We start from the raw sequence: 14,493 nt of genomic DNA, 5'->3' as shown, positions 1-14,493 counted from the left end.
GCTTCTGTTAGGACACTTAGGGGAGTTTGTGAGCATTGTACAAGCACATCCACACTGCTGCACATTGTACAGTTGGGTTGCCGTGAAAAGTGGTTGGATAGACCTGATGTTGCATTTGGAAAGGTTTGCAAGGAGGATCAGCATTGTAGAGTTTGAGCAAATCGAAACCCAAGCGTTTATGAAATAGAAATGTTGGGGCTATTTTAAAAAATTCTCACTCTTGAATGTCTTCTTGGATGTGCGGTGGCCCTGAAATGTGGCACGGTTCCCAGCAGTCATGACTGCGTAACCGGGGAATCAGTCTCCTCAACGGGGCACTGTTGGCTGGTCTCACTTTTAAACAGGGGTGATTATCTCCATCTTTCCCGTCAGGCTGTTTTGAGGAATGACTAAGTGATGGTTGAGGTAGCATTCTCAATGCAAATTCGTCGATAATGATTGGATTGGACTGAATGAACAAACTCCCACTGTTGAACCCCGATTCTGTTGGCTATTTCTAACGGGTTCCGAAAGATGCCATTCAGAAAGTAACTCATCAGAGGGGACAAGCCACTGCAGCAAGTTTTAAAATATCCATCAAACACCAAATTACAAACTTAACTGTTGATATGACTTTTTGAAGAAAATGTTACAGTTTCTTGTTTAAAACAGGCGTATTTTTTTCCAGAATCTCAAAGTAACATATGCTTATTAAAAAAAAAAAAGGAAAACAACATGTGAAGAACACAGTGGTCCTCTTCATGTCACCCTAGAGGGGTGACCATCATTTAGCATCAAGTTCATCTTTCTAGACTTTTGTAGAAAGTGTTTTAAATTCTATAATTAATAGCAAACAATATTATAGGCACTTACGCAATGTTGGGGGTCTAGGACGTAACTATAACAGCCGTATTTCCTTTTGACAGCAAGCGTCAGGTTTTGCGATCCTGACCTCTCTGATGTTCAACAGTCCTGATAAACACATTGTCTTTTTTGTTTTTTGGAGGGTTTTGTTTGTTTTTTTGTTTTTGGACTTATCTATTCTTTTTTTTTTTTTTGAAGTATAGTTGACTTACAATGTTGTGTTAATTTCGAGTGTACAGCAAAGTGACTCAGTTACATAGATATGCAATATTACAAGATATTGACTGTATTTCCCTGTGCTAGTCAGTGGATGCTTATTGGTTATCTGTTTTTGTTGTTGTTTTTGTTATTGTTTTTAATTTTAATTAATTTTATTAAAATTGTTTTAAAAATTGAGGTGTAGTCAGTTTACAATGTATCAGTTTCTAGTGTACAGCGTAATAGTACAGTCATATATATATATACATATACTTGTTCATTATAGGTTATTACAAGATACTGAATATAGTTCCCTGTGCTATACAATACGACCTTGTTGTTTATCTATTTTATGTATAGTAGTTAGTATCTGCAAATTTCAAACTCCCAATTTATCCCTTCCCACTCCCTTCAACCCTGGTAACCATAAATTTGTTTTCTATGTCGGTGAGTCTGTTTCTGTTTTGTAAATAAGTTCATTTGTCCTTTTTTTAAGATTCTACATATAAGTGACATCATAAGGTATTTTTTTCTCTTTCTGGCTTACTTCACTTAGATTGACGATCTCTAGGTCCATCTATGTTGTTGCAACACATTTGTCTTTGATTCCAGTAAACCTCCAGTGATAGGACAATTCATAAAAAAGAACAGCTGATTTTTTTAAACATTTTTTATTGATTTATAATCATTTTACAATGTTGTGTCAAATTCCAGTGTAGAGCACAATTTTTCAGTCATACATGAACATATGTATATTCATTGTCACATTTTTTTCTCTGTGAGCCTCCATAAGATCTTGTATATATTTCCCTGTGCTATACAGGATAATCTTGTTTATCTATTCTACAATTTTGAAATCCCAGTGTATCTCTTCCCAACCCCCGCCCCACTGGCAACCACAAGTTTGTAATCTTTGTCTGTGAGTCTATTTCTGTTTTGTATTTATGCTTTGTTTGTTTGTTTAGATTCCACATATAAGCAATCTCATATGGTGTTTTTCTTTCTCTTTCTGGCTTACTTCACTTAGAATGACATTCTCCAGGAACATCCATGTTGCTGCAAATGGCGTTATGTTGTCGGTTTTTATGGCTGAGTAGTATTCCATTGTATAAATATACCACATCTTCTTTATCCAGTCACCTATTGATGGACATATAGGCTGTTTCCATGTCTTGGCTATTGTAAATAGTGCTGCTATGAACATTGGGGTGCAGGTGTCATCCTGAAGTAGGGTTCCTTCTGGATATATGCTCAGGAGCGGGATTCCCGGGTCATATGGCACAGCTGATCATTTTTAAGTGATGAGAATGCTGATACTTACCCATAGACGTGAAGATTAATTATCCTCTGTTCTTTAAGGGAACAAAACCCAGCAAGGGTTAGGTAGACATTACCACTTCTTAAAGGAGAACCAGCTCTTCATTTCCATTGATGTGAAAAATATTTTGCCAAATTTGTTTCGAGTGCTTGGTTGAATGTAGTCATGTATATGTGACACTTTGCATTCTAATGTTAACCAAAGACTGGAAATTGTTGTATCTTGGAGGTTTTGATTATGACACTAAGACTTTGGGGCATTATTAAATGGGGAATAAGGAATCAGTAAACATGTTTGAACAGGAAATGGGCTTGACAAAAATCTGTGCTGCAGAAAGGGGAGTCTATGAGCAGGAAATGTGCTGGATTTGGGCAGGGACTCTAGGAGGGAATCTGTTTCAAGGTTATTATGGTTGTTCTGGAATGAATGGGGTGGTGGGTGAGTGGACTGCAGAGGAAGGATGGTGAGAGAGAGCCAGAGGCAAACTACCTCTGGGGCAGAAGGAGATGAGGGAGGTGGCAGGGGGTGGGGGAGGGAAAGGAAGAGCGGGGAAACAGAAGTACCATACAATATGACTCTTGCTTTGTCCTTTGAGTCTATTTGCACATGAAGAACAAGAACCACAGAATATGATTTCAAATTTGTCCAGGTGACATGGTTCTTTGCAGGGTGTCATGTAATTTTAATGCTTTTTATTTGATCCTGCAAATCAGAACATTTTATCAGCAAAAAAAAAAAAAAATGGATACAAAGTAAAGTCAGAAATAGGAGCTCACATGCCCATTAAAAAAAAAGAAGTCAAGTTGTTGAATTCAGTGTGATTGGCTGACCCTGAGTTTTTCTGTCATTGTCTCTGGCACTTACTTATTTTGCTCTGTGCTGGATCTCTCTAGAAAAAAAGACAGTGGTGAGTGCCAAAGTTTTAAAACTAGGTATAGAGTAAACATTCAATGGAGAACATTCATTCGTTAATTTTTTTTTCCACAGCAGAATACCTTGGAGCAGTTGGTCTGAGAACCTCTCAGTGACATTTTTTCCCTAAAAGTAAATTTTTATTGGCTTAGTGAGACTGTGAGCTTCTTGAGGACTCATGCCTTACTCTTCCTTGTTTTATTCCTATTTACTGGTTGCCATGATGAATGCAATAACAACATAATGAGCAACTGATGAGGATAAACCGTGTGTGGATCCAGATGTGCGGAGGTTTCCGACACGTGTTCTTGGAGATGGAACTCTGCCAGAAATCAGACTAAAGTGGGTTTGATTTTTTTTCAATTATTTTTTTCTCTTTGATTTCAGGGAAGCAATAGTGAACTCCTAAGACTAGAAAGACTGTTGAGTTTTATTACAGTTGAAGGTCTAAACTCATGAGCCTGGGTACTTGAGGATTCATCATTACTTCCCTTACATAGCGTTACTTGCCAGCTCAACAAAACAGAAACGCATTAGTTCACATTCTGAAGGTTATCTTTTTCTGATGGAAGGTACCGAAGCCTGTTCTATTTTAGGAATGAAAGCCTTGAGTCCAGAGAGTTGTTACTACGGTGCTTAAAGTGTACCCTGTACTTCATAATCAATATTTCCTAAATGGATGGTAATGCTTAGCTCAGACACATTCCAGATGGCTAAAGACAAAAATTGCAACGTAGAACCAATTTTAAAAAATCAGTTTAATTTCACAAAAAAAAAAAGACATGCAAATCCAAGTATATAGTTTATCCCAAACAGCTGTGAAATTCTGTTACGTTACCACCATGACGGTAGAAGATGGCCATTCTGGAAATTATATTACTGTGTGAGTCAAGGGAAGATATGGATAAATGGGGAAAATTGTACGCACAAATATTAGAACCATCTATAAAGCACCTTTTTTGTGTGTGGTAGAATACATGTGGAACTGAAAAGCAGTTGTTGGTTCTGGTTCTCTGATATGGTAGGTTGCACATTCTTAAGACATTTTTAATCTCTTAATACATACCAGCTCCTTAATAGTTTTACTGCTGGAGAAGGTAGTGGGTTTGGAGTAAGAGTGTAGGAGAAACTTCAGTTTTTGCTCCATAGAATTTTGTAATTTTACAACATTCATATTTTCATATTTAATCATACATAATAAAAAATCTAATTTGATGCCACTTCCCAATTTATACCTCCAGCCCAGATTTGCACCCAACACCAGACCTATGCTTGATGTGCGCACAGATATCTCCAGCCCAACATGCCCAACACTGAACCCCTGATCGTTTCCCTAAAACGTGCTCCTCCTGCCACTGTTCATCTCAGTCGAGGAAAATTCCTTCCTTCCAGAAGGTCAAATGCCTTGGAGTCGTTCTTAGCTCCTCCTTTTCTCTCATCCCACAGGCCAGTCTTTCCCCAAATCCCACTGGTGCCACCTTCAAAATCTACTCAGAATCTGTCACCTCTTCTCACATCCCTACTCTACCACTCCCACCTTGTCAAAGCCTCTGCCATCCTTCTCCCAGCTTATTTGAGCTCTTTCCAGGAGGTCTCCTCACCTCTCTACTTGCTCCCCTCAGTCTCTTCCGACACAAGGGCAGAGCGGATGGTAAGTCAGGGGAGCCAAGATGCCCCTCTGCTGAAACACCTCCCCGGCGCCTTCCTTCCCTCAGAGAGAAAGCCCAGGGCCTTGCATGGTCGATCAGGTCCACCACCTGCTCCCATTTCCACTCTGACCTCCTTTCCCATCCTTCTCATCTCTCCCGTGGACCCTCTCCAGCCACACTTGTCTCCTTTCCTTCCTCAGACACATCAGCCGCGGTCCCATCTCAAAGCCTTGGGAATGGCTGGCCTTCCTGCAGGGCTCTGAGGGGCTGTCTCCCTCTCCTCTTTCAAGTCTTTGCTCAGATATCTTCCCAAGGGGCTGACTGCCCTGCTTACGGCTGCATGCTGACCCTGCACACCTCCCTCCCCGCAGCGCTCCCGATCCCCCTTCTTCTGCCTTTTATCCACATCACTTACCTCCTTTGACGATACCACATCATTCACACCTGTCTTGTGTTTATTGTCCATCTCTCCCTACTGAACTGGAGGTTCCATGAGGGCTTGAAGCTGTTTTGTTTGCTGATGAAAACAAAGTGCTCTTATAGTCCTAGTTCAATGAATATTTATTGAACGAAGACATTTTAAAAGAGGCTAGAGACAATTCAGCTTTTTCTCACGATTATGTCATGAGAACAGGTTCCATGACTTTTGTGAATTGTTTTCTGTCCGATGCCCAGAAAAGTGTCTGGCATCTATTAGGCACTCAATAAATAACTGTGGAATGAATAAGTGAACATATATTTTTATTCAGACGTTTAGCCCATGTTTTTCATATACATTTTTTTTTATGGAATAAAAAAAGACAATATTTTTCCTGCAGAGGTATGGTATAGGTTTTACAGACCTCCAGAAAGCCGAAGACAGATATCACTTAGGGACCCGTGAGTACTAACTTTGCACTCTTTCTGTGCTGTGGAATGCTACCTCTCCATTCCATGTGGTCACCCCTCTTCCGAGTTTCTGTATCGTTCGCAAACTCATCAGAAGTTAGACTAGGGGTGTGAAAAAATCTTCCAGGCGATCCACCTGTGACACTGCCTCTCACCTTTTTTTTTTTTAACTGACTGCAAGGATCTTCTGATGAGGACACCACTGTACTTTAAATAGCAATAAGGACAGAGGTAGAAAGAAATTGATTCCTTCTATTTCCTGCTGACCACTTCATGGCATCATTTAGTTCCAGGCATGGACTGAACACTCACTTGGCTAGTGACAGATGAACACCCCTTAAGATGACTGTGTAATGAAGGGATGACGACAGTAAACTTTCTTTGATGATGATCTAAGGAGTGCTGATGTCACTCTTGTGGCTTATACGGTGCCTCGGGGTTCTCGACCTTGAATGCTCTTCTGGATTAGGAGATATGATTCTTGGTGAAGATTAAATCATAGAAGTCCTTTAGTGCAATTTTAGTGACTAAATCCCAATGGATTAGTAATAGTATATGAAAGATATGGATATGCATATCCACTGTTGAAGTGGTATCTCAGGGCACATTCTGATGCATTTTGATATTTCTGTGACATAAAAATTAAAGCAAATTGAGAATTAAGTATATCTTCTCTCTTCACTCCTTCCTACTCCCTACACACCCCAATAGTTTGGGGATGACTCATGTTCCTTTCATCCTGTTTTTCACACAGATTCAAAATCAAATGAAATTAAAACACAAAAATGAGTTGCATAAAAGGACACTCAGGACTCAGCCTCTACTAGACCTCATGGAATCCTATGCAAACATAAATCCTGCCTTTAGAAAAATGAGGTACGTTCGTGTGCTGACAAGACTACTTTCCCTTAGCATAGCATTATCTTGTTATAAGAAGATTAAAAAGTAACTTTTATACAAGTTTCCTCTCCCTCATGGTAAAAAACTAGTTGGTTGTTTCTTCCTCTTGGGCTTCAACTCTTTTAGGTAGAGTTTAATTGCGGAGGGGAGGGTATTTATCATTGGGCTCTTTAAGAGAACCAGCATTGTTCCTTGCTAACTTTATTCCTACCTCACGAAAATAAATGTGAACTTACCTTTTAACTCAGCAATCCCATTTCCGTTTGAATTATGAAGAATCCACCCTGAAGAATGCCTCCAATTATATGAAAATACATATGGACCAAGTTATTAAATGCAGCATTATTTGTAATTGTGAAATGTTAGAAAGAACCTAAATGCCCACACATAGGCAAGTAGTTGAGTAAACTGTATTAATCCACCAAATTCACCTACTATGCAGGTGCAAAGGGAATAAGAACAATCTATGTGAATTGACATGGAGTGATTTCCAGGATGTACTGGATGAAAAAAAAAACAGAATGCAAAAGCGTGTCTATAGCAAATAAGTACAGGAAAGTATGCTCAGCATCATTAGTCATTAGGAAAACACAAATCAAAACCACGTTGAGATACCACTTTGCACCCACTAGGATGGCAGTCATTCAAAAAACAAGCAAACATGGACAATGACAAGTGCTGGTGAGGTTGTGGAGAACTTGGAACCCTCATACATTGCTGATGGGAATACAAATTGATGCAGCTACTGTGGAAGATATTTTGGTAGTTCCTCAAAAAGTTAACGATACCAAATGATGTAGCAATTCTACTTCTAGGAATATTTCCCGACATATTAAAACAGATTTTCAAACAAACACTTGTGCATGAACATTCACAGCAGCCCTATTCACAATAACCAAAAGGTGGAAACAACCCAAATGTCTGTCAGCTGATAGATGGATAAACAAAATGTGGTATATCCATTCAACAGAAGATTATTCAGCTATAAAAAGGTATGAAGGACTGATACACACTCCAGTGTGGATAAGCCTCAAAAACATTATGTTAATTGAAAGAAGCCAGATTCAAAAGGTCACATATATTGTATGATTCCATTTATGTTAAATATTCAGAATAGGCAAATTCATTGAGAAAGAAAAACAGATTAGTCATTGCCAGGGGCTGTAGGGATGGGGCAACGAGGGGTAACTTCTCAGTGGTAGGGAGATTCCTTTCAGGGTGATGGAAATGTTGTGGAATTAACTAGAGATGGTGGTTGTACAACAGGTGACTATACTAAATACTGGTGAATTTTACACTTTAAAATGATAGATTTTATGTTATGCGAATTGTACCACAGTTTAAAAAAAAAAAGAGTAGCTATAATGTGACTCCTTTCATGAAAGGAAAAAGGAGAGATCACAAAATATACACATATCTGTTTATTTGTGCAAAAGAAATCAAGAATGATTAAACCTAATGAGATTGGTTACTGAAGGATGGCGGGCAGTGTGGTGGAAAGAGTGAGGAAGTAGGGATGGGGGGAGTGACATTTACCCAATATTGTTTTTTTTTTTTTTTTTTGGTATGCCTCTCACTCTTAGAACCACGCTAATGTTTCACTCACCCCCAAAATGAACAATTAAAATCAACCAGGATGTAGGGGGAGCCCAAGTTAGAATACAAAGAGTAACAAATGGATACAACTGTATTGCTAATGAATATCAGGACCAAACCAAAGAAGCTGGGGAAGAAGAACCAGCTAACTTTGGAGAACAGTATTTTGACTGCATAATGTAAGACTAAAAGCAGAACTATATGCAAATATTATACTCTAGTTAGTAAAATTTTTTTCCCTCAGGGGTATGGCTCAGTAATTCTGAAACTACTTTATATGTGCACTAGGATGGAACAGGTAAGTAATGGGTTTCTTGCAGAAATGATTGATTCCAAGGAAAATATAAGGTAAGCCTGGAACACCTTGTGGTTTCAGAAGGTCAGGAAGTACTAAAAATTATGAGGTATGTACAAATGGTAGAGGAACCTATTTGAAGGAACTCCTCATCATAGGATTGATGGCCTTCAAGGGCAGGGTACCACCAACCCATGGTAACAAACAGGGGAGCCAGGTGAGTAAATAGTTCAGTCTTAGTTCAGAACTGCCTTCCAAGTTCATGCCAGGGCCTCCCATTGGCTTCACCCAACCAGAGGCTAGCGGTCAAGGGAACCTCGTGATAACACTTTAAACATGTCCATCTCTGGGGCTCAGAGCAGAGTGGAGAAGTCTGGAGGGTGGACTGAGAGGAAAAAAGGAAAGGTATCTAGCGTGGAAATCAGCTAGTCTATCCATATCATTTTGCAGATGAGAAAAATAAGCCTCGAAAGGGGAAAAGATTTATCCAAGGTCACAGTAAGGGCAGTGTGGTAGAGCTGAAACCTCATTGGTCTGCACTTTGGAAGACTGAGTTCTAGTCTTGGTCTGGCCAGTGCACTGAGCTCAGGTTCCATATCTACAAATAAATGAGCTAGACCAAAGCAATGGCCTTCAAACGGGGGTAGGTACACACACCCCTAAGTATGTATGAAGAGTTTCCAGGAGGTGAAGGGACATGGATAGTTTTAAGTGAATTATTTTCCAGACTCACAATTTCCTGATATATATTCTCTGTTAAAATTATCTGCTTTCCTTTGCATAATCGTCCTCCCTCTTGACAAAAGTATTCCGCTCATCCGTCTCAAATATTATTATAGTGTATTATTCCTGCATGGGAAAATTCGGGGGTACCAAACAGAGGGACATTTTGAAAATGCGTGGCTTTTGAGGCAGATTCCTGTGACAGCAAACCAGAAAGTTTCAATGAAGAAATATTGAAGGGGAAGCTCTGACTCAGGGCAAGTGTGCATAGTCTTTTCAAGGACGGTTTGAATCTCATAAGTGTGTGTTTCATGTTTTAAACAAAAGGTTGAAAGTGGGTCTTTGTCCACTGAGGAAGAAGGAAGATTCTAATCTCACTCAGATGACGAGCAACCTGAGCTCTTCCAGGAACAGGTCATGCCACGTACCAGGCTGACTGGCTCAACCACATATGATAATAAGCAATTATCTCCACCTCTTACACACGTGGTCTTACACTCGTATGGAGCTCTCGGGTCTTCACAGAAAAACCAGTTCACGGTGAACTAGATGGAGCCAGCAGCTTCCAAGACCAGTTGTTACTTCCCTTGAACATGCTTAAATTTGAATGTAGGAATTGCCATGCTGGGTCAGCCTTAGGTTCATCATACTTTGTTGTCTACTTGGAGCGCATCGGTGATCTCTTTGATGCTAACTGTTTTTTAATTGAAGTATAGTTGATTTACAATGTTGTGTTAGTTTCAAATGTATAGCAAAGTAACTCAGTTTTATATATATATATATATATATTATATATATATATATATATTCTTTTTCAGATTATTTTCCATAATAGGCTATTACAAGATACTGAATATAGTTTCCTGTGCTATACAGTAGGTCCTTGTTGTTTATATATTTTTTAAAATTGAGGTATAGTCAGTTTACAATGTTGTGTCAATTTCTGGTGTACAGAACAATTTTTCAGTCATACATGAAAATACATATATTCATTTTCATATTCTTTTTCACCATGAGCTTCTGCAAGTTCTTGAATATATTTCCCTGTGCTATACAGTACAAACTTGTTTATCTATTCTATATATACCTGTCAGTATCTACAAATCTCAAACTCCCAGGCTGTCCCTACCTACCCTCCTTCCCCCTGGCAACCACAAGTTTGTATTCTATGTCTGTTAGTCTGTTTCTGTTTTATATTTAAGTTCATTTGTCTTCTTCTTTTTTTTAAATTCCACATATGAGTGATATCATATGGTATTTTTCTTTCTCTTTCTGGCTTACTTCACTTAGAATGACATTCTCCAGGGACATCCATGTTGCTGCAAATGACATTATGTTGTCATTTTCATGGCTGAATAGTATTCCATTGTATAAGCATACCACAACTTCTTTATCCAGTTATCTGTTTTATATATAGTAGTGTGTATCTTGATGCCAACTTTAAGGTTAATAATTTCCAACTTTCTTTTTAAAGTTTTTATTTGTATCTATTTTTAATTTAATTTTTTTTTTATTTTGGGGGAAGGTAATTAGGTTTATTTATTTATTTATTTTAAAGGAGGTACTGGGGATTAAACCCACAACCTTGAGCATGCTAGACATGCACTCTACCCCTAAGCTATACCCTCCCCCACCAACTTTGTATTAGCTGCCAATTGTGATTCTACCTTCTTTACATTTCTCTAAATAAGCCTTCCTATTCCTGAAAATACTATTATTGTTTTGTTAAGATGACAACATGCTCACTATACAAATTCAGACAATTCAGAGTGTGTAAAAAGGAAGGACAAGAACATCCCAAATTCCACCAGAGATAACTATTAACCTTTGGTGACTGTTTTCCCAGAAACATTCCATGTCTAGATACACGTGGATATTATTTCCCAGAGGTGAGACCATATTTTATGTGCTGTGTGGTACTCAGCTCTTTCACTGAGCAGTATGCCTTGATACATATGCTGCATATCATGTGTGTTTCAGGTTTGTACTTGACATGCCCTTATTGAAGTCAGTTTAGATTGTTTCCAGTTTTTCACTTTCAAACAATGCTGTGATGAACATCCTTGTGCATACTTTTTTCCATGTTTCTACAAGCTGTTCTTTGCATTGATGGCCCGTATTATTTTTGGATCATAGACACCTTTGAGGATCCAATGAGAGCTATGTATCACCTCCCTTGCAAAATGCACATTCTCATATGCCTTATTTTGGCTGTGATTTTTTTGTTTTGTGGTTGGTAGATATGCCCCTGAAGTTCATTCTTGGCCTTACTAAGTCTCCACTGACACCAAATTAAGGATACCTACTTTAGGGTTAATTCCAAAATGTGAATTTTTAGTAACCTTTAAATTTATATGTATTTATGTACCACTTATTGTACAAAGTACTCATATGTCCCTCTGTCTCTTTTAATTGGGTCAACCCTCCAGTCTGTGTCCAACTCTAGAGGTTTGGTGACATTGTAATCAGATCACATAAATTTCCACTGACTGCCATAAGGGATGAAGGGATTTTGAGCACAAAACAACACATTCCATGGGAAAAAATATTTGCAAATGAAGCAACTGACAAGGGCTTCATCTCCAGAATATACAAACAGCTCATACAACTTAATAACAAAAAACCAAACAACCCAATCCAAAAATGGGCAGAAGACCTAAATAGGCAGTTCTCCCATGAAGACATACAAATGGCCAACAGGCACATGAAAAAATGCTCAACATCACTAATTATCAGAGAAATGCAAATCAAAACTACCATGAGGTATCACCTCACACCAGTCAGAATGACCAACATTAAAAAGTCCACAAACAATAAATGCTGGAGAGGGTGTGGAGAAAAGGGAACCCTCCTACACTGTGGGAATGTAAATTGATGCAGCCACTATGGAGGACAGTATGGCGACTCATTAAAAGGTAAAAATAGACTTACCATATGATCCAGCAATCCTACTCCTGGGCATATATCTGGAGGGAATGCTAATTGAAAAGATACATGCACCCCAATGTTCATAGCAGCACTATTTACAATAGCCAAGACATGGAAGCAACCTATATGTCCATTGACAGATGACTGGATAAAGAAGATGGGAATACACAGACACACACACATACACATGAATACCACTCAGCCGTAAAAAAGAATAAAATAATGTCTCTTGCTGCAACATGGATGGACCTGGAGAATGTCATTCTAAGTGAAGTAAGCCAGAAAGAGAAAGAAAAATACCATATAATATCACTTATATATATGGAATCTAAAAAAAAACCCCACAAATGATCTTATTTACAAAACAGAAACAGACTCACAGACGTAGAAAACAAACTTATGCTTACCAGCGGGGGAAGGGAGTGGGAAGGGATAAATTTGGAGTTCGAGATTTGCAGATACTAACTACTGTATGTAAAATAGATAAACAACAAGTTTATACTGTATAGCACAGGGAACTATATTCAGTATCTTTCAGTAACCTATAATGAAAAAGAACATGAAAATGAGTGTCTGTATGTATATGTATGACTGAAACATTATGACTGAAACATTATGCTGTATGCCAGAAACTGACACAATGTTGTAAATTGACTACACTTCAATTTTTAAAAAAGTTAAAAAAAAAATAGGGCAATTCAAAACACAAAACAAAACCAAAAAACAAAACCCCAATGCACTCCACCTTACTTTTTAGGCTTTAAGAAAGTTTCACAAGTAAAAACATTTCATAGGTTAAAAGAGGGGAAGAAATGTACCTGAGTATTTGATTCTTTCATTCAACAAATAGACACTGAGTAGCAGCCGTGCCCCAAACTTGCAGCTAGAAGCTAGGGATGCAAAAATGAATGAGCCTCCATCTCTGCCTTCAAGGACTTCACTGTCTGGATGGGGAGACAGACATACAGACAAACCATTGTCAGGCGGCGGGGAGAGTACATTCTGTACATACAAAGGTGTGGAAGAGCACCAACCCAGGGACTTGGGGGTCAGTGTTCAGAAGATCTCAATCAGGAGACGAGATCCATCCTCTCTGAAGTGCATCAGCAAACCTGCTCCTTCCCGTGGCCCATTTTCCATCCCCTCCCACCTCTGTCTCCTTCGTCTCTACACAATGTTTATTTCACGTCTCGGGGAGACTCAATGCTAACTTGAAACTCAATGAGCTCTAGGATGGCTGAAATGAATCTAGGAAGCCAAATGGGATAAGAAATCCTCAGGGCAATCCAGCCTGTTTGATGACAGCATTCACTTCTGCAGATTTGCAAATATAGATATCTTAGCTCTTAAATCCCTCCAGCAGATGAAAAGCAGGAGAAACCACAGGTCAAATTTACACATCCAGGTGAATTGATTGCTTGCTGCCTGGTGGAGCGTGGAGTTATTGTAAACACAAAGCAATAGGCCACCTACGAACCTTATTTTTGTATCTTTCACCATACTTTATACCTCTCAGCTCAGACTTCATAGTTAAGCACCCTTACAAATGAACTATCTCATTAGTCTCCACCCCAGCCCAGGGTTCTCTTCAGCATCCTGACTTCCTTTTGAGATGGTGAATTTACCTATCTGCTGGCTTTTATGCCATTCCAGTCCTCTGTCTAAAGCTGTTCCTCTTATTTCCCCCCATGTCTGTATTTTCCCTCTTTTCTCCGTCACCTCCATCTCCTCTTTCTCTAGGATTCTCCCATGTGGCTGTCCGCTCACCAGCAAATTCTAAGTCTCCACATTTGCACCATCTCCAGTCCCTGCTGACTTGTGTCCCCGAATCAATCTGGGGTCCCTACGACCCTGGAGGGAGACCAGCCCTTAGCTAAGGTCTTCCTCTGTGTTTGGGTAACAGGAGAAGAAGATGAGTGTGACTGTTTCCTCCAATATCGTATTTCTTAAGGATCGTGCTCATAAAATTACTGAAGTTATATGGGCTTTCCCTAGGATTTTGATGTACGGTTTTTCTCAGGATGAAGATTGATTTTTTTTTCAAATGTTTGTCTGAGTATGCACTTTTCATTCAAAATGAAAGGATATGTTGATGCACAAAATATGTGTTTCATACATTTATTATTTACAAATATGACTCATAGGCATCTGAAACCGAGCATTTAAGCCTACTGAGAATAGGGATAAGTGATATTTAAGTAGCCCAATGGAGGATGACTACATCTGTCAGCATCCCTGTCTGT

General features: G+C 39.0%; 1 protein-coding gene and 1 long non-coding RNA gene across 9 annotated transcripts in view; both read left to right on the top strand.

Annotated features, from left to right (window-relative positions):
• Positions 1 to 14,493, top strand: part of RAB3IP (RAB3A interacting protein) — a 149,245-nt gene that overhangs the window by 65,660 nt on the left and 69,092 nt on the right. The window lies entirely within an intron of this gene.
• LOC116667778 overlaps positions 1 to 14,493 on the top strand; it is a 36,940-nt gene that overhangs the window by 1,202 nt on the left and 21,245 nt on the right. For 3 of the 7 annotated variants that reach the window (XR_004324854.1, XR_004324852.1, XR_004324853.1), the window contains exon 2: positions 6,563 to 6,684. The exons of 3 other annotated variants lie outside the window; for them this stretch is intronic. This is a non-coding gene — a long non-coding RNA (uncharacterized LOC116667778). Of the gene's footprint in view, positions 1 to 3,488; positions 3,614 to 6,562; positions 6,685 to 14,493 lie in introns of those variants that run through there. One more of the 7 variants, XR_004324856.1, reaches the window with a different exon arrangement.

The sequence above is a fragment of the Camelus ferus genome, chromosome 12 (assembly GCF_009834535.1).
Source record: "Camelus ferus isolate YT-003-E chromosome 12, BCGSAC_Cfer_1.0, whole genome shotgun sequence".
In the NCBI taxonomy this organism is placed as follows: domain Eukaryota; kingdom Metazoa; phylum Chordata; class Mammalia; order Artiodactyla; family Camelidae; genus Camelus; species Camelus ferus.
The sequence above is the reverse complement of the archived record's forward strand: the minus strand, read 5'-3'. Positions and strand labels throughout refer to the sequence as shown.